Below are 18,602 nucleotides of genomic sequence, written 5' to 3'. Positions count from 1 at the left end.
TCAAAAAACCAGAAATCTGCTCAGCGTAGCGTCTAAGAAATGCGTTTGCAATGCCGTCACAGCCTGCTAACTTTTTAATATTCCGATTAAGAAGCATAGCAGGGACGCCTTCACGAGTAATTACTAGTGCTTTCTCCGTTATCGCCAGAGATCCTTGATAATCGTATTCGTCTAGCTCTGAAAATACAGTCTGAAAATACCGATAAACATTTCTGCGATTTCCCTTAATTCATATATAATTTCGTCATTTACTTTTAATTTACGTATCTCTGCATTAGTTTCACTTATGTGGCGCCAAAATTTTGGGGGGTCGGACGTAATGAATTGCGCCAAGGTCTTGCTGAATAAATTGTTTTTTGAATGTCTAACTTTTTCATTAAATCATATTTTGATTTAATGAACTGAGACGTAGAAGCTTTGTGCTGTTTTCTGAGGCGTTTTATTTGCCATTTCGTCTGTAGTATAGCTCTACTGATCCAAAAGTTTCTACGACGTTTGTAAATTTCTTTTTGTAGGAATGAAATGAGCAACGCCATTTTCTGTTGTTGAACGAAAAATTTGCCACAAACGCTCAACATCATGACTGACAGAATCAAGATGCGTGTCCAAATAACCAATTATGGCTGTGTCGTCAGCCTTGTTATAATCTATGTTTGCAGTCAAAGAAAACATTTCCTTATTTTCAACAGCTTCTTTAGTCCAGTTAAAAGATGCAAATTTAAGGTAAAAAATTCCAGGTTCCACGAGAACAGTTCTATTGCTAAACATTTCGGTAATAAATAATAGATCCAGAATTCAAAATTCCGCGCGCGAGTGCAGTGTTCTACAATTTGCTCAAAGTTAGGAGAGTACATAATATCCACTAGAATGTCACTGCTAGTGGAATATCCGGACTGTAAACTGTTCCAGTTAATAGAGGACTGATCAAAGTTTCCAGTAACAATCAGGTTTCTACGGAATAGTTTTAGATGATCGTATAATTTATTCAGAAAGGCATCGCTAGTATCCGGAGCTCGGTCGATAAGCAGCGCAAATAAAGAAACGTGATTCCCCGAGGTGACGCCCTTAAGATTGAACTTTCATGTTCACCGATTTGATCTGTAACCATTATCTCAATACCAGGTTTCACAACAATTGCTAAGGCGTAACCTCGAGACCCCCTATTTCTTCGGAACAACTGGTAAGCCGGCGAAACAATTTCATCATCGCGAATCAAAACGTGTGACCATGTCTCAGTGATAATGCAGAAATGAGGATCATGGAACAAAAGCAATTCTTCCAAATCCTCTACTTTGTTAACAATGCTCCTAGCGTTAAAACTGAGCAGACGAAGGTGATGTAGTTCTGATTGCTAGGTGTCGGGTGGTGATCTTTCCGGTTTTGCTATCAATGTACGGGTATTATAGCTGTCGCCCCACGTGTACATCTTGCCGCCAATACGGATCTTATCATGCACAAGCGATACTTTCTTGCTCATGACTTTATCTTCCCTCGCGCTCTCCCAAAGCAGTTTTCTCTTTCGCAGCACGTCTGCGCAGTAATCATTTTGAATGCTAATGTCCCTTTGATCTTTTTGGAATTTTAAAGGACTGCTTCTTTTTCGTTAAAATCTTGAAAATCGAGAATAATTGGTCCCCTTGAGAAATGTTTACCAAGCCTATGGATTCTAGCAACTGAGGTGCAGCTCAATCCTAATTTTGTTTCGAAGACGTCTTTAATAACGTTTTCACGCAAAACATATTCTGTTTCATTTGGTTGCTCAGTTATACCGGGAGTCACCAGGTTAGACCTACGGCTGCGATGTTCTAGGTCCACAAGTTCCGTTTGTTGCGATTTTAGCGTCTGTTGCATAGCTTCCATAGATGCGCCGATACCTTAAATTGCGGAAGCCTTGAGTTGCAGCGTTTGCACTTTGCCCTCCAGGTTAACTAACCGTATTCCAAAACCATTTATAGCCTTTTGTGTAGCTTCAAGACATGATTTCAGCTCATTTGTCTCAGATAGAATAACCTGTTGGCCATCCATTATAGATTTGAACATATCATCCACCGGTGGCCCGAGATTCTCCTCGACATCACCGCACAAAACAAGTTTTACATACGCATAAATAATGATATGCAATACGCTAACATCTGCGTGGGCATGGCAGAAGGACAAGAAACCATTTGGCGGTGCGTACTAAATGGCAATAACCAACCTGTACGAGAAGTACACGCATGGTGAACGATGCGTTCGTGGCGCTTGCGCCTTGCCCACTGGTGTAGTCGATGAACAGCGGTTCTTTTATAGGGCTCATTGATGACGTGGTGAAGCCCCTTGGTGACGAGAGTAGCATTGGTTTATCCAGTACGATAGCGTCGCTTCCCGTGATCTTCGTTGCACTGATTGATACTGCTGTGACTGGTAGCGGCGATGCCAGCGCCACTGAGCAGGCTCCGCTGATTGACGAGAGCAATTCCTGTACGAGAAGAAGTAGACGCAGGGTGAATGGTGCGTTCGTCGTCGCCGGCGTCGCCGTGATGTTCCGCATAAAGTCCAAGGGCGATAACATCGTCGCCGCGCGCCGTATATGCTCTATGTGCGAGTGAAAGCGGGGAGGAAGCGTGCCGTCTTTCATTGCGCCAAGGCACCGGGGGGAAGGGAGGGATGGGGATGGGAGGCGTTCTACTCCGGCGGCTGCTGCGTAATCTGCTACAATCTTGGAAGCGATTTGCGATGGGGACAGTGCGCCGAGTGCTGATAGCTTCGTGTGCGCTGCGTTTTCGCCGCTTAGTTCGCGTTGAAGCGAGAGGCAGCGCGAAGGTCAATCCGCTCGCTGCTGCTGCCGCGCTTCCTCACTCCAGCGTTTTGACAGCGAATTTAATTCCGCGGTCATCGAGTGAGATGTGTTCATGTTTGCTTGGGCGTGCGTGACACCATGCTTAAAAAATGAATTTTGCTATTTTGCGTGCCAAAACCACGATCTGATTATGAGGCACGCCGTAGTGGGGGACTCCGGAAATTTGACCACCTGGGGATCTTTAACGTGCACCTAAATCTAAATACACGGGTGTTCTCGCATTTCGCCCTCATTGAAATGGGGCCGCCGTGGCGGGGATTCGATACCGCGACCTCGTGCTAAGCAGCCCAAGACCAAGCCAATAAGCAACCACGGTGGGTGACACCATGCTTGTTAAGTTAGTTAGTAAGCGAACGTTTACGAGTTTATACGACCGATAAAGCTATAATCCTTACTTCGTATAGCTGTCTACTAATTTGCTATCGCAATCGATGCTTCGTCTTTCGAACGAAACTGCGACTTTTTCATTTCGCCCCCATCGAAATGCGGCTGCCGTGGCCCGTGTCTGATCCCGCGACCTCGTGCTTATAGCAGCGGAATGCCTTAGCCGCTAAGCCACCATGGCGGGTAAAGGGGGAGCCTGTTAGATCGTAACTTGAACATGCCGCGTGTATTCCTGATCCTCATCCTGCCTTGTTCACCAACTCACTCGAAGCCCTTAAAAGCTTTGCCGCTAGTTTTATTCTTGATAATTATTCCCATACAGCGAGTGTTACCTCAATGATACTTCAACTTAACCTTCCGAACGTCACAGTAAAAAGGCTAGGCTAGCCTTTTTTCTCATGAAATAGTATACCAATGCCGATCTTAAGAAAACATATTTCGCTGCTCCCCACTACGCATCATCACGCGTAGATTACAAGTTGAAGATCCAAAGTTTCAAGGTGCCGATGATAATTCCTTCGTGCCCATGACTGCGACCAACTGGAACCACCTTCCTGCCTCATATCGCCGACAATCCAATCACGTCTTGATTTAAAACTGCGATCACTAATATTTCGTAAATGTTGCCACCCCTCTCTGCCAACAATGATAGTGAGAGCACGGAAACAAACAAACAAACAAACAAACAAACAAATCTGAATCACTGGTCCAGCCGATCACCACGGTCATAACTTTTCGATTCTCATACCGATGCTGTAATGAGTGAGCCATGAATTCATAATAGCCATAGGCTCGGCGGAGCACAGGCTGTCATTGCGTCTTGCAAAGCACGTGACCATTGTCGGAGGATGGAACAGCCCAAGGAATTAAGTAATGGCGCGAAGGACGCTTACGACGCCTGCCAAAGAAGAGAATGGTACCTATCTGCCAATAGAGCAAGAAGGAAGCGAGTATGATGAAAGATAGCTGGTTATTTATTCTTCGAGGACGACAAGAATCTTTACTGCGGTCTCCGCCATAAAGCACTGAAAGTCTCCTTGACGTGTTGAAGTTGCTACGTCGGCAGCCTCTCTTAGAACATCACAATCACATGCACCGCTACTTAGAAGCACGACTTGAAAAATAAGAGGCCAATAGGAATGAAAACGCGTGTGTTAGTGATGCGATCACAGGCAGTTCACGCTTAAATCTATTTTCGGAGACAGAAGATCTGATCACTTTTCTTTTCTATTTGATTGGAAGGAACAAATAGGAAAAAAGCGGCGCGCGTGGCTATAAGCGAACACGAGGATGGCGACAAAAAGAGCCTAAATCTGCAGTCATAGGTTAACATATATTGCACTGTACTCACAGTGTTTCAAATCAGTTTACATTCGCCAGGAGACAAGCTGCACGCCTTCGTGAGCGGCTCAGGAAAGCAAAACTTGGGCAATGCTTTTATGTCTCGTCCAAGCGACGCTGTTAGTAGCGCAGCAATTGCGGCTTGCACAAACTGTTCTAGCTACAGATGCCTGAGCAACGGTCAGAGCTGTGCATTAGTCCGAGAACCACTGTAGCCGACCAGTACCGCAGGACAAAGAGGACAAGCCAATCCTTGATTGTGGGCGAGGATTTGCTCCAGGGGTCTGGCCGCGCCGCACGCAGCGAGACGGTCACGATCCGAGGGGCGCACCGCCCTCGTGTCGACAGGCAGTAAAATCGGTGTAACAAGCGTGCACCTTCCAGGTGCGATCGGAGCATTGAGCAGTGCGCGACAGAGTCTTTAAGCCGCGAGCTGTGAATAAAATATGCCCTGGGCGCGCAAAGCTGGCCGTAAATAGGAGCAGCTTTTCAGCGCCGGCCGACCCCGGGAGCCACCCACCATTGAGCCGGGTGAATGACAGGGGCGGTGCTGTTGTCATAATGCCGAGGGCCAGCTTTGTGCTCTGGAGTCGACTTCCTGAGACGCGAATAGACCACCGAGGGCGCGGGCCACGCAGCGCGCCCGGAGGGGCGCCGCTGCACAAAGGTGTGAAATCTCGATTTCAGCCTTTTCTCTTCTAAATGCCAGGTGAGAAGTGACACGCACAAAGGTGCTCGCTGTGGGTCCGTCCCGAAGATATATATGTATATCTAGGCGAGAAGAGCGCCATAAAGGGCAGGAAAAATGGCAACTCTTGGGGCTTCCTCAATGCACGGGGGCGGGCAGCGCCGAGGGGGTCTCGCCTATTCAGGCCCCAGCCACAAAGGACCCCTGAAGAGTGGCCGCCGGATCGCGGCATTCTGCTGGCCAACCTCCCCTCCTTCTTCGCGAACACCCGATCCAGAGAGAGAGAAAAAAAAGGGCAGAAAAATGTAGACCCGGGGCTGCGGCCGCGGGAGCTGAGATTGATCTGCGGCCGCCGCGCTGCAACGCAGGGAACTCCTCCTGGATCGCTCTAAAGCATAATATGAGCCGTGGCCACAATGCCGCATCTCGCTCGCGCGCGCTCAGCAGCCTAGATTTTCTCTCTGGCTGCATTGTTCTGCCACCTCGAGGCTGGTTGGCATGCTGCCCGTGTGACACTCTCAATGCTCGCTGTCCTGTGGGGAGAGAGTATGTCTCGCTGGGAGCCTATAGCTGGTGTCGTGAGCATGTCGACAAAGGTTCCATGTTGTTCCTACAAAACGTAGCGACGAAGAATACCGTGTCTTCCGACCAGGAATGCCATGCGTGCGCAGTTCGGAAACAAGGGCAGTTCTAGTCTTGTATACGGGTGAGGGTGAACACAAGAGCGAGTAAGAAGAGAGAGAGAAATGTGTGCGTGTGTGTGCCGTTTGCAAGCACATATCTCCGCAAGGCGTTCGCCCTCTCTTCCGTTCATCGTCCCTGTTCATTCGTGTGTGCGACAGCAGAGACAAATGTGTGAGAACTAGTATTCGCACGCAGAGGGCTTTCACGCAGAAACGTACGGATAGGCCCCCTATGCAACGATACGTTCGGTGCACGATGACACGCGGAGAAAGTTCTATATTGCCCCGCTTGAGGCTGTTTCACCGTGAACTATCAGTGATATCATGTTATGTCTCTCGCGTAAGATGCACTTGCTGTATCGACAAAAATCACGAACGTGGTCATCACTTCGATAACGAGATCAGGTTGTGCACTGCAGTGGGATGTGATTCTGCGATGGCTGATCGTGCTCGCCTCGCCGCTATAGTATTCATATAGTGATAGTTTTCATCCTAGGTAGAAGTTCCCCCACTAAGTCATTCCGTTCCTGTGATCCGTCTTTTCGGATAGTGTTTCGGCCAGTGCACCATCCCCACCGTGTGACGATAGGGTACGCGCTTGTAGACCACAGACAAAACCGAAAAAACAGCATATTCATGTAAACTCAGCATTGCCGTCTGATATCAGTGCACAAAAAGCTTACAAAAATCTGTCAAGGTCATGTATTAAACGAGCATAACATGTGTCATGTCGTGCATTGCTATAAAGCAACTAGCCGGAAGACTCGAGAGCCGGATTTTCGCAATTGAGTTACAAAATAAACAATAAAAAGTGCATTCGTCCCTGAAAAAAAAAAAAACAGGAAGAGAAGGCGATACACAAAGCACTCAACGCACCTGATAGTTAAAAACAAACAAATCTATATAAAGTTTAAATTAGTAAAATGCAACAACTAACTTATCTCCCTGTGGATTTCACATTACCTTTTGCCTAACTTATCCAAGCTTTTGCGCTCTAGATAATACTATGCTCAAAAGTACTACCTTAACTAGGCTAATTGAAATATAGTATTGAAGATCATCCTTGGTATTTACTTGTTTATTTATTTATTTAGGAATCTACATTGCCCACTTGGGCATTATAGTAGGGGAGTCGAAAGAATAACAGGAATTAGAGAAGAAAAAGAAAGGGCATGCAGACAGGCACAGCTGGTGCTTAAACATTGAACTAAAACATACATCTTGCAGGAATGAGCAAACTATATTTGCAGAAACGTCCACAACACTCGCATCCAACTGATTCCACTCGCAAATCGTAAAATTGCGAATACATCCGAACGACATCTTATTTCGAGAACCTATTTAGCATGATTGCAGAAGAATCGACGTATGGACAGGTTGGTACTGGTTGAACATATTGAAGGGACATCGCAAGACGACCCATGCTCTGAGCATGAGTGTACACCAATCTATGAAGACACCACAATATTTTCCGCACATATATCAACCAAACTGCGAGGGAGATCATTGAGGCCTAGCATATCAGAAAAAAAGTATCGCGTTGTGTGAGCATGCCTTCATTAAATTTGCATGACAGTGAATTTGCATTTTTAAACCGCCTCATATCATTAGATTACAGGGTTTTGTTGTTTGCCTGTGCACTGATAATGACGCCATCGACGAGAGAGCACGTGTGTACAGGTTGTAGTATTTAAGATTATGTATGCCTTTAATAAAATTAGTTGTGAGTTCAGCGTCATCCTGTGTATTTCCTGCCTTCTGCCATTGTCGTCTTGTGCTGCCCCTTCAAGATATTAGCATGATTCTTTCTGTGCGATAAGTAGTTTGGGCTCATCATGTAGAAAGTTTTATTAATAGCAGTTTCATGATAAAAAATGGAATGAAAAAAAATTTCATTTGCAAAACTTTTCTTCGCTGCTGAAGAGCTTTCCAATCAAGTTCATTCTTAATGTGAGTTATACTCGAATTAATGTTATAATTACAACTGAGACAGCGTGCAGCGCGGTTTTGTATGATTTCAAAGCTTCAGGAATAAGGAAGCGCTGCATGTACGTAATAAAACGTAAACAGCTCTTAAGGTTTTAGGTGCTGAGTGACCAGCTGCTCCTATCTCTCTCTCTCTCTCTGCCTCTCGCTCTCCCCCCCCCCTTTTTTTTTCTCACTGGAATGTGCCACTGCTCATAAGTTGAAGGCTTTACGTTACACATCACGGTGGCACATAGCGTTCTAGTTAGATGACCATAACCGTGACCAGCATTTTTTACATTAAATATTGAAGATCTAGATAGGCTATTGCTTGCTGGGCTAATGCGAATGGCTAAGCAAGTTGCTACTCACGTGAATTAAACATACTCAAATTAAGTGTACACCACTATACCTATTTCTGTGATTATTCCCTGTGCTCAGATCGCCCAGGAGCGGCCCTTATGCGATAAGCTTGCGTCATGAAGGATGCCACTCAAAATACTTCTTCGACAACCCAGCGTAAAGATTTGGAGAGCTTAGTAGGTGTGCCTGTAGTCGTACCGTGTCGTCACCGCTGATGTGATGGGGCGCTATATCGTAAAGCTATTCCAAACTTTTCTGTTCCAATTCTGTAATCAGTCTTCCACGATTGTTCAAAAAGTGTTAGGGCCACCCCCACTTCGCCTGTCTGTCACGCGACGTCATGAAAACCGCGATACTCTCCATCTGATATGGCGTGCACTCACTGATTATGTATGACTAGACCTAATAAAAGAAAAAAGAAAAATATTTATTTCTGATTCAATGCCTTTTTCGCCAATAGCCCTCTGCTATTGGGCAAAAGTTTTCGGGCTAAGCCCATTTCGCCTGTCTGTCATACGAGGTCACAAAACCGCGAAAATGCACCGCGTCAAAGTGACGTGTGCGTGTTAAACAAGCATTAATATGCCGAAAAAAACTGAATATTTTGCTCAATAGCCGGAGGCTGCCCCGTTCCGAAAGAAATAGAAGAGGGCTGCCCGCCATTCGCCCATGCACTGGCTATTCACACCTGCCAGAAAGAATGGATTTATTTGTGTATAATAAACTTTTTGCGTGGCGTCATAACGTTATCGAGGCCTTTCAGTAAGCATACGACATCACTCTGCCAACTCTTCCTTGCTGAGGATCCGTTTTAGCGGCATTCATAACTTTCCGTTGCACGCCGCCGCGATTTTCTACCAGCCAGCGCAAGCTAAGTCAGGCGAGACAGGCTAATCGCAGTCGACGGCCCCACCCTCCTCTTCCAGTTATCTATTTTCACTGCTCGGCCTCGGCACCATCCGCACCCTCTTCACTTGAGCGTGCTCCTCGCCTCTTGTCAGCCAATCAGATAAGAACAATCGCTCAATGTAGGCAATTTTATTCGTTTTGAAAGCAAACAAAACTGACCTCCTATGAACATGGGCAGGGCATGTAATGGGGAGGGAAGATAACCGATGCTCATTTGGGGTTACGGACTGTATTACTAGAGAATGGAAACGTAGCAGGGGGCGGCAGAAAGTTAGGTGGGCGGATGAGATTAAGAAGTTTGCAGGGACAATATGGCCACAATTAGCACATGACCGGAGAAGTTGGAAAAGTATGGGAGAAGCCTTTGCCCTGTAGTGGGCGTAGCCAGGCTCATGATAATGATGATGAACGAGGAGAGGGTTTGATTGGGCTGTTCAGACAACGCTGCGGCTCACCGCCCGATGCTTGCGTCGGCAGTAACTCAGATTTGACGTCAGGAGATTGGAATGAAAACAGATTGGAATAGCTTTACGTTATAGGGCCCCTGCTTAAATTTCTTTGTAGTTTGCTGTGGAAATCAGAGAGAATACTGGACGATGTGCGAAATATCATGGGCATTTCGCAGCACAATATGTACGATTATTTGACATAATTAACGCCAACTGCATGATACTACGTTTCAAATGTTCGTGTTCTTACTTGAACAAACCAAGAAGACACAAATGAGTTGGTATTCTGTGCTTGAGGTTGCTTTTTTGTTCTTGGTTAACATAATCGGAAAAAAAATGTCCCCAAAACTCAGAAAACCAAATTCTGAGGTCGACCTTTAACAACTCAACACTCGCTACCAGAAAACAAAACTCTGAATACAGCTCAGTTTCTTGCTGTAATTAACTTACGCCATTTACTTTAAGCCACGGACGATCGGCCAGCTACATAACATTTAAAACAAATATGGGTACAACGGTATCTTTACTCGATGCGAGTTTTCGGAGAATTGTATACTATAGTTAAGCTTAACAGAAACGCAATTTCTCGTAGGCTTCCTCGGCTTTTTTTAAATTTGTTTATTGACATAAATAAAGAAATTCCTTTTCAGATGCAAAACTCGGAAATAGATCACAAGTCGCACAATATCACAAAGATAAAAGAAACACATCAGTTTCTCATATATACACGGAGTCTTGTCCTATAGCTCTATCTATGGACAGCAAACAATCGCATACGAATTACATTCCCATCGCAGCTGACCAAACCTTACGCTGAACTTTAGTATGACCACATCAAATGATAAATATCTATGCGACAATAAACAGCCATAGGAGGGCCACGGTGAACCGGTGCAGGACTTCTCCTTTCCCGTCCTCCGTGCAACCCAACCGCTCCACCCGCGGCCTTCTCCTCCGCTCCAGGGAACGTCGCCCGGGATATGTCGCTTCATCCGAAGCACGGCGTTGACATTCCCACAACATTCGCTTTGACAACTTTGACAACAAAGGAGGGCTCCTTTTTTCGAGCCTCGGCTGCTCTCTCTCACAAAGCGTCGTTCGTCTTGTGCCTTTCAGCGGCGCCCGTCCCGTTTCGCTCACCCTCGCGGTGTCAACGGTCTGCGAGCGGTCAAGAATGACCGCGTCCTGTCACTGAGCCGTGGTTCTGCCTAACGAATGTGAACGCTCTTAAACGCTGGTTCAAGGTCATGTTTAAGGAATATTGACACCTTAAACGGCTTAATAAAATCTTTCGGAATGGCACATGACGTTGAACGTTGACGTTGGGCAGGTGATGTAATGCGGAGGGTAGATAAGCGGTTCAGCATTAGGGTTACAGAATGAGTGCCAAGGGAATGGAAGCGACGGCCTGCATTCAGCTCATCTACTGGCGAAAACGCATCGGAAGCGGCCTAATCATCACAATGGCGTTTTCGCGCCTTCTGTTTTTCGAAGGAAAGAATCGTGCAACAAGAGGGCGTCTCCTATGCTCTGTGGTTGCTGACAGCGTCACAGCGGCACTGTCACTAGCGATGAAGTTCCTACGGATACGTGTTCCACTACACCAGCATACGTCTACTCTATATAGTGCCTACCTCTCCGTTTCTCTAGAACTTTCTCATTTGTACTTTAACGTCACCTGCGAAATGAACGCAATGGCCCGTAATGTCTGCCTATATATACTCGCAGAGAACTTTCTATGGCGATAAAGGGAAAGCTACATGGGCTGAGCTTTTAATGTGTCACGGCGCCAAGTAGTCTGGCAGAGTCTGACATAGCTTTGTGTTTCCTTTCCTAGGAGCAGATACTGAATCAGCTTGCTATTTGCGACGGTTTTGCATTCGCCCAAACGATGAAGAACAACGCGAAAAAAAAATTTAAGATTTAGCACTTACGGGTGTATCTTATGTCTTATTTTGATCAATGTACTCTATTAAATAAGGCATTTATGTTACTGTTGCGCGGTCGACCCGGGCGGTGGAGGTGACGCGAAAGAACGATGGAGCACGCCCGAAGGTGTCCAAGCGACGACGCGGACGCAGGCACGAAGCACACACGAAGGAGAATATTTAATGGCTGCATCGACATATCACAGGGTAGCACATCGTCACTTCTCGTGCGCTTTGCAGAATCGCCACTAGAAGCACAATATTTCAGATAAATTTCAATACCGGAACTAATACGTGACACCACAGTTTCCTGCTCCTCAGCTTCCACAGGCGCAAGTGAGACTTCGGGACTATTTTCGGGAGCGCTGTCACGCGTCCGCGAAATGCCCACGTGGCTTTCATTCACTTGCACACAGAAAGTTGTCCGGGAGTGCAGAGGAGACTATATGGGAAATTGTCAATTAGTTTTCACGTGTACGCATCCGTAGCATATTAACTCGAAAGAGGATTAAATTAAGAGGCGCTATGCGAGTAGGATGAACTCCCTTTCAAATAAAGTGTCTTGCAGTCAAATTGAACCGCGACCGGCGCTTGTGAGCCACCATCACCTACAGGACCAAGAGCATTCCCGGGTGGCAGTAGCAAGGTTAATTGATGCCAATTGCGGCACCTTCATTACTGACAGTACTTAGTGCGCTACTAAGCCCATCTAGACTCGCCGAGTAAAGAACTCGGATAAAGTGCGGCCGCTTTGAAATGAAAACAAAATGAAATAGTAATAATAGAAGCAGCCTCTAAAGGTGGCTTTCTACCACAGATAAGCAAGAATGAATTTCAAATCTGCTTTGCCCGCACTATTTTGTCAACTGGATACTCTATTTTCTTACTGGGGCCTCCCGAACTGCCGATCTCTTGAGACAGTAGCAACAAGCCTGTAGCTTTTCAGATACCTCATATGAATAACCACATCTAACACCATTCCTACAAATTTCACTCAAAATTGCGCTTGCTACGCCGCCCATACGTCTGTCCGTCCGTCCGTCACGTCTTTATCTTCACGAGCCACTCCCCCCCCCCCTTCCCCCATTCTCGTCATCCACAGCGTGAGTCTCAGCCTTATAAATATACGAAGCACATCTAACTGAAATCGTATTAATATTTTACCGCAACAAATTTTTTGCGGATTGATTTTACTTCCACATCTTCAATGATATTGTGGTTTGACATCTCTTATTCGGGGTCACACAGTTTGCACGAATCATTGTTATTATTACACTTCAGGTTATTAACATTACAGCATGGAAAGTACACAGACAAGGGTCCCAGATTTCAAGACTGAAACAGGACGAGCCTAAATAAATAAATAAATAAATAAATAAATAAATAAATAAATAAATAAATAAATAAATAAATAAAACAAAATAAATAAATAAAACAAAATAAACGTTGAATATCACCTGCCGATATCATGAGAGCACTCCTTTAACATTATGTTTTTTTATTGATCTATTGTAACTGAGTAACCAGCTAGAATGTTTGTATATGTGCAAGAGAAGGATAGCGAAAGATAATCGGAAAGCAGTGCCAGGGCATTCACGTTCCTATAACATTTTAATATGTATGTATGTATGTATGTATGTATGTATGTATGTATGTATGTATGTATGTATGTATGTATGTATGTATGTATGTATGTATGTATGTATGTATGTATGTATGTATGTATGTATGTATGTATGTATGTATGTATGTATGTATGTATGTATGTATGTATGTATGTATGTATGTATGTATGTATGTATGTATGTATGTATGTATGTATGTATGTGCGCACAACTCATTACGAGTCTTGGCAGAGTACAATGTCACCCGCGCGCGAGCTGCGCCATGGACTGCATGGTTGCCAGAAGATGAACGGCAGCATCGCACTGCGCCATCCCTCCTACGCAGCGCGGATCAGTGCTGCGAAGAGAGCGCCATATTCGAGACACGCTGCCGGGGTTGCGTAACCGGGAGGGGAGGGAGGGGGACAGCAGCCACCCCCGCGGAAAGGTGAGCGGGCCCCATCGGCCGCTGGGGGAAACACGGGCAGTACTCGCTGAAATCCCCAAAGTCCCGAATAAAGAAGGCCCGGAGAGCCAGTGGCCGCGGGAAGGAAAAAATAGGCACCGAGATAAATGAGCTGCAATCGGCAAATATTCCTTCTAAAACGAGGCCCATCGCTCAGCGCCAGAGTGGCTGCGCTGATCGGAAGCGCGCTCCCGCGAGCAACAGGCATTCAGGCGCCGGACCCCGGGAATTGAAAGATAAACCAGCTGGGAATTCGCCGGGCGACCGAGGACGGCCCCCGTCTTTTGTCCTATATTTGCCAGTCGTAGCTGGGCTATTTTTCCGCATTACCAGCCGCCCTGCACGCTTGAATAAATATAAAGTGGGTAGCGGCCGCCTCCATATGGAAGTGTCGCATCGCTGGGCCGCGCGCGCGCACTGTTTGCCTCGGCGTACAAGGCAGCGATTCGAGCGAGATGCGCAGATTGCGAGTTTCCCGCTGAGCGATGGCCCAGCGCGTCCCTTCCGCGCGGCTCTCTGCACGGCGACGCCGAGGAACGGCGACCCTTTGGGGAATAGCGCCAGAGGTGCACCATTTCGCGTCACTTTGAACTGGGGCACGATATCCCCAAGGCGGCTACACTACTCAGCAGCAAGCAGCAAAGGACACGCGAATTCATACAAAGGAGAAATCAGTTACCAGTTCCATGCCATGCCGTGGCTCAACCTGAAAGAACAGATGCTGCCTTTGGAAGAACAAAAATTTGCAGTTTCGCCCGAAGGCGAAGCATTGAAAGCGATAGCAAGGTTTGGCGTTGCGCTCGAGCTCCTTGCACAATGTACTAACAATGCGCGGACGCGGCATGGCGGGGCGCAGCAGGCGGTACAGCTGCCGCTGCGCTAGCGGAAACAGCGCCCTGGCTTCTGACAACGCTGGCGCCATGAGAAACGCCGGCAGCTGCATGCGTTACCGGTACCACAACTCGATGGTGCACGGGACGAGACCGAAGGAAAGCCGCCAGCGTTTGGAAGATGGAAGGTGAGATATAGCCCATTGGAAGATGAGATATAGATTTAGCTTGACGTTTACGCCCTATATTCTGCTGCGACCACTGTATGCCGCACGGTGCACGTGGTATGCAGTGCACGCAGCTGCAATGTGTGTGCGCACCAAGCTCATGCCAGCAGCGGAAGCCAGAACGCTGCCCTGGCTTGTGTAGAGCCGGATGAGCGGAGCGTACAAAAGCTATCAAGCATGCGCCTCTTTGATGACTTTCTAGCCCTCCACGCGCGAGGCGCACGGGTGCCGTGAACACTAGGACAGCACGACGGCGGCGGCGCGAACACGCCTCGAGTGTCCGTATAATCGCTAGTGCATTGAAATGCGACACTATAGCTATATTAACTGGCGCAAAGGCTCCTAGGAGCTCGACACTTTTGGAGTTACGTCTATTTGCCTTCTAGGTGTATATGTACTGAATCCGCCGAAGAATGTCTCATCTGGCGTAACTCGCATCTATGTCTGATAGTGAATGAGGCTAAATTTTGCATGGCGGCCGCATTTTGATGGGGGAGAAATGCGAAAACACCCGTGTTCTTATATTTAGGTGCACGTTAAAGAACCTTAGGTGGTCCAAATTTCCGCAGTCTCGCACTACGGCGAGCCTCGTAATCAGATCGTGGTTTTGGCAAGTAAAACCCCATAACTTAACTTTTTTAGGCGAAATATTGGACAGCTGACTTCAAGAAAGATAAAGATTTGTGTTCACCTACATCAATTTTTTGTCAGCCATCTACCAACACTGTAAGCAAGATTACAGCCATATAACTGTATTCTTCTGCGCCTATAACTCCTAATTAAATGCCTCAACAAGGATGTTAAGCAAAAAGGAAGCATATTATTAAAGTTGCAATTTGCGATAAGAAGGTTTTTCTTCTGAGAATAAAATTCCCTTTAAGAAGCTCACTACACATACAAAAGCAATACCTTATGAGTTTCCCACAGAATATTTACTCAACAAAGAAGAAGGATGGGAAAAAAATTCATTCACGCACGCGCGTCGCCGCTGCGGTGCGGGCATTAGATGATCGCAGTAGTCGCCCCCGCATAACTATCAGTAAGTTAATTCCCCATTTCCCAGTGAAGGGTAGCCAACTGGGCTCAACGTGCTTAACTTCCATGCTTTTACCTTACCATGCACGTCTCCCACTAATGGCACAAGAGCGCCGGTTGCCTATGTAACACGGCACATCACAAAATACAGCAGGAATCAAATGACACAATATACAACCCACTGTATAGCTGTTTATATTTAGAGAGAGATAAACGGAGTCAGAAAGGCAGGCAGGTTAACCGGAACACATTCTAGTTTGCTACCCTGCACTGGGGGGAAGGGCGAGGGGAAATGAAAGACGGAAAGAACAGCGGAGAGAAAAAGCGAAGGCACCGAAAAAGATAGGTTGCGAACGTCCGTGAGAACTCGAACGCAAAATTTTCAAGAGCACCTTGACCGACTTGTGGTGTGACGAATGTGTAAACCCCCCTTCCAGGCCTGTTTGCTCCGAAATCGGCCGGTCGTTATAGACGGGCCAGAGCGGTCGCCTGCGTGCGCTGTAGCAGCGACAACAGCAAATAACTATTCAATAGTTTCCTCGCTGCTGCAGTCGTCACACGTAGCACTATGTTCCCTTTTGATGCGGAAAGCAAGGAATTTTGTAAATGGGACGCCAAGCCACAGGCGGCAAAGTACCGTTGCCTCGGGTCAGGATAGTCCAGGTGGAGGACCAAGTCGACCACAAGGGTCCAGTCTATGCAGACGTGTATGATGGAAACTCGGCGCGTTCCACAACGATTGTGTGCAATCATTTGCAAGCACTCGAAGCTTCGCTGCTACATCTATTCTTGACAGCCGATTAGTTCCTGCGCGTCATCTTCATGAGCAGGTCGAGCAGCTTCAGCGCCATGTTCGTTGCCTATTACTCCACATGTGGCAAGGGAGCCACTGAAATGTGACGTAGTGCCCTTGCTCGACGAGGTGGTGAATGAGCCTTCGGATTTCTAGAACTAGCTGTTCGTATAGGGTCCACGGCGTAAGGCAGAAAACAAGCAATGTAAAGCTGCTTTGGAGTCACTCAAGATACTCCATTATTGAGGTTGCTCTTGAATTACTCGAAGTGCACTGGGAAGAGCAGCAAGATCCGCGGCTGTCGATGTCGTCTGGTGCGATGTCTTGAACTTCAAGGTGGTGGCTTTCACAGAAAAAAACAGCGTGGACAGTAGATGTTTGTAGCCCTATCTTGTTAATTTAGTGTCATCTAAACGAAGATGTTGGTAGAAATAATGACGGCTCGGTATTCGATGTTACTGGCGTTACCAAAATAATACCCTCCTGCTCATTTTTATAGTACATACCCTGTGAAAATATGTCGTTCTTACATGCTTGAGTAATTTAAGGGTGTATTTAGCATAGGTGTCGTTGGTATAAAGACGGGAAAATGAAGAGACCAAACTAAGGGATAAGGCAGGAGAATTTTCCACGATAGTCTCTATTCATTGGTTTTGTAGAAGTGTACTACAGTGCACAGAACCACAGTTAAATAAAATAAAGTAAAATAAATAAATAAATAAAAGAGATACATATCGTCACGAAATTCATTTCCTATGCAATTGCTATTACAAGGGTGACGAGAGATTGGGCCATTTTACCGCTCAATCTATGTCCCAAAGAGCCGAGTTCCATGGAGAGTCCATAAGGTCGCGCTCAATGCGAACTTTGAATCGCTTTCGCGAGCAGGCTAAGGTAGACGCGGAAATAAGATTTGGCAGTTAGGGAGGAAATGGAAATGAAGGTTCATGAGCAAGCTTTTACTGTAATGCAGTAATTAGCTTAGCAGTAAATAATTCCTAAAACATGGGCATTTGTCAGGTATTGTTCCAGTGTTACTGAAAATGAGACGAGAAATTTTAACGAAGTAGGTAATTGGTGAAATTCTAATTATTTGCTAAAAAGACAGATTTAGACACATTTTTCCTTGTTTAGTAGTCATTTGCGGCGTTCCTCTTATGAAGACTTTCGCTGCCTTAAATGTGAATGACTGAAGGGTCGTCATCATGCCGCCGTCATCGTTGGCATCCCATCGCAGTTATGAGGTCATAATCATTATCATCATCAACGTCGTGCCGTCGTTGTCGTACACCGTAGTTGTCGTCGCCATGTCGTCGTTGTCGAGCCGTTAACTGATTTATTCGCGAATTGACTTAAGATTGCCAAATGTATGTAAGTTTTATGTGTTCCAACGCCAACACACACACACACACACACACACACACACACACACACACACACACACACACAAACACACACACACACATATATATATATATATATATATATATATATATATATATATATATATATATATATATATATATATATATATATATATATATATTGGCATTGGAATCGGCGTTCGAGACAAAGCCGGCGACGCAAGCTTTTCTAGGTTGGATGTGAGTAGTACAGCGCCATTACAACCTTATTGCGCGTGTCATTCGAATTCTGCGTCCTCATTCGTGACTCGCATGCCTATCTCGCCATCGCTTTATACTCGCCTACTAACGACCGTAGTTGAAAATGCACCATCTATCACGCTACAGAAGTATAAAGCGTGCTGCTTGGTGCCTTAGGAGCGGGAAACATTACGTTTATCTCCTCTTTGTTTTGCTAGCGGAGAAAGAAGTGACGATGTTGACGAGCCGGCTCGAGTGGCGCGGTGGGAAAGAAAGAAAAACAGCTTTCGTCGTTCACGTTGAGTTATCGGCTCTCGCTCCCAGAGGCGTCAGTTACAGAAGGCCAACACAAATCCAGAGACATCCGTAATCGGATCGATCGCTCGCATATCCGTGCCCAAGGACAAACAATGGGGCCCTTGCGCGGAGCTGTTTATGCGCAATGGGATCACGGCGCGCAGTGGCGACGGCGCGTGCGTCCACGTCTCCGGCGC

General features: G+C 46.3%; 1 long non-coding RNA gene across 1 annotated transcript in view; it reads right to left on the bottom strand.

Moving 5' to 3' along the window:
• Nucleotides 1–1,775: 1,775 nt before the first annotated feature.
• LOC135903161 (uncharacterized) overlaps nt 1,776–18,602 on the bottom strand; it is a 92,156-nt gene continuing 75,329 nt past the window's right edge. Inside the window, exon 3 of the long non-coding RNA XR_010564746.1 lies at nt 1,776–2,458. This is a non-coding gene — a long non-coding RNA (uncharacterized lncRNA). The remainder of the gene's footprint in view (nt 2,459–18,602) is intronic.

Source organism: Dermacentor albipictus, chromosome 1, assembly GCF_038994185.2.
Source record: "Dermacentor albipictus isolate Rhodes 1998 colony chromosome 1, USDA_Dalb.pri_finalv2, whole genome shotgun sequence".
NCBI lineage: Eukaryota > Metazoa > Arthropoda > Arachnida > Ixodida > Ixodidae > Dermacentor > Dermacentor albipictus.
Note: the sequence above shows the minus strand (reverse complement) of the source record. Positions and strands in the feature narration are given on the sequence as shown.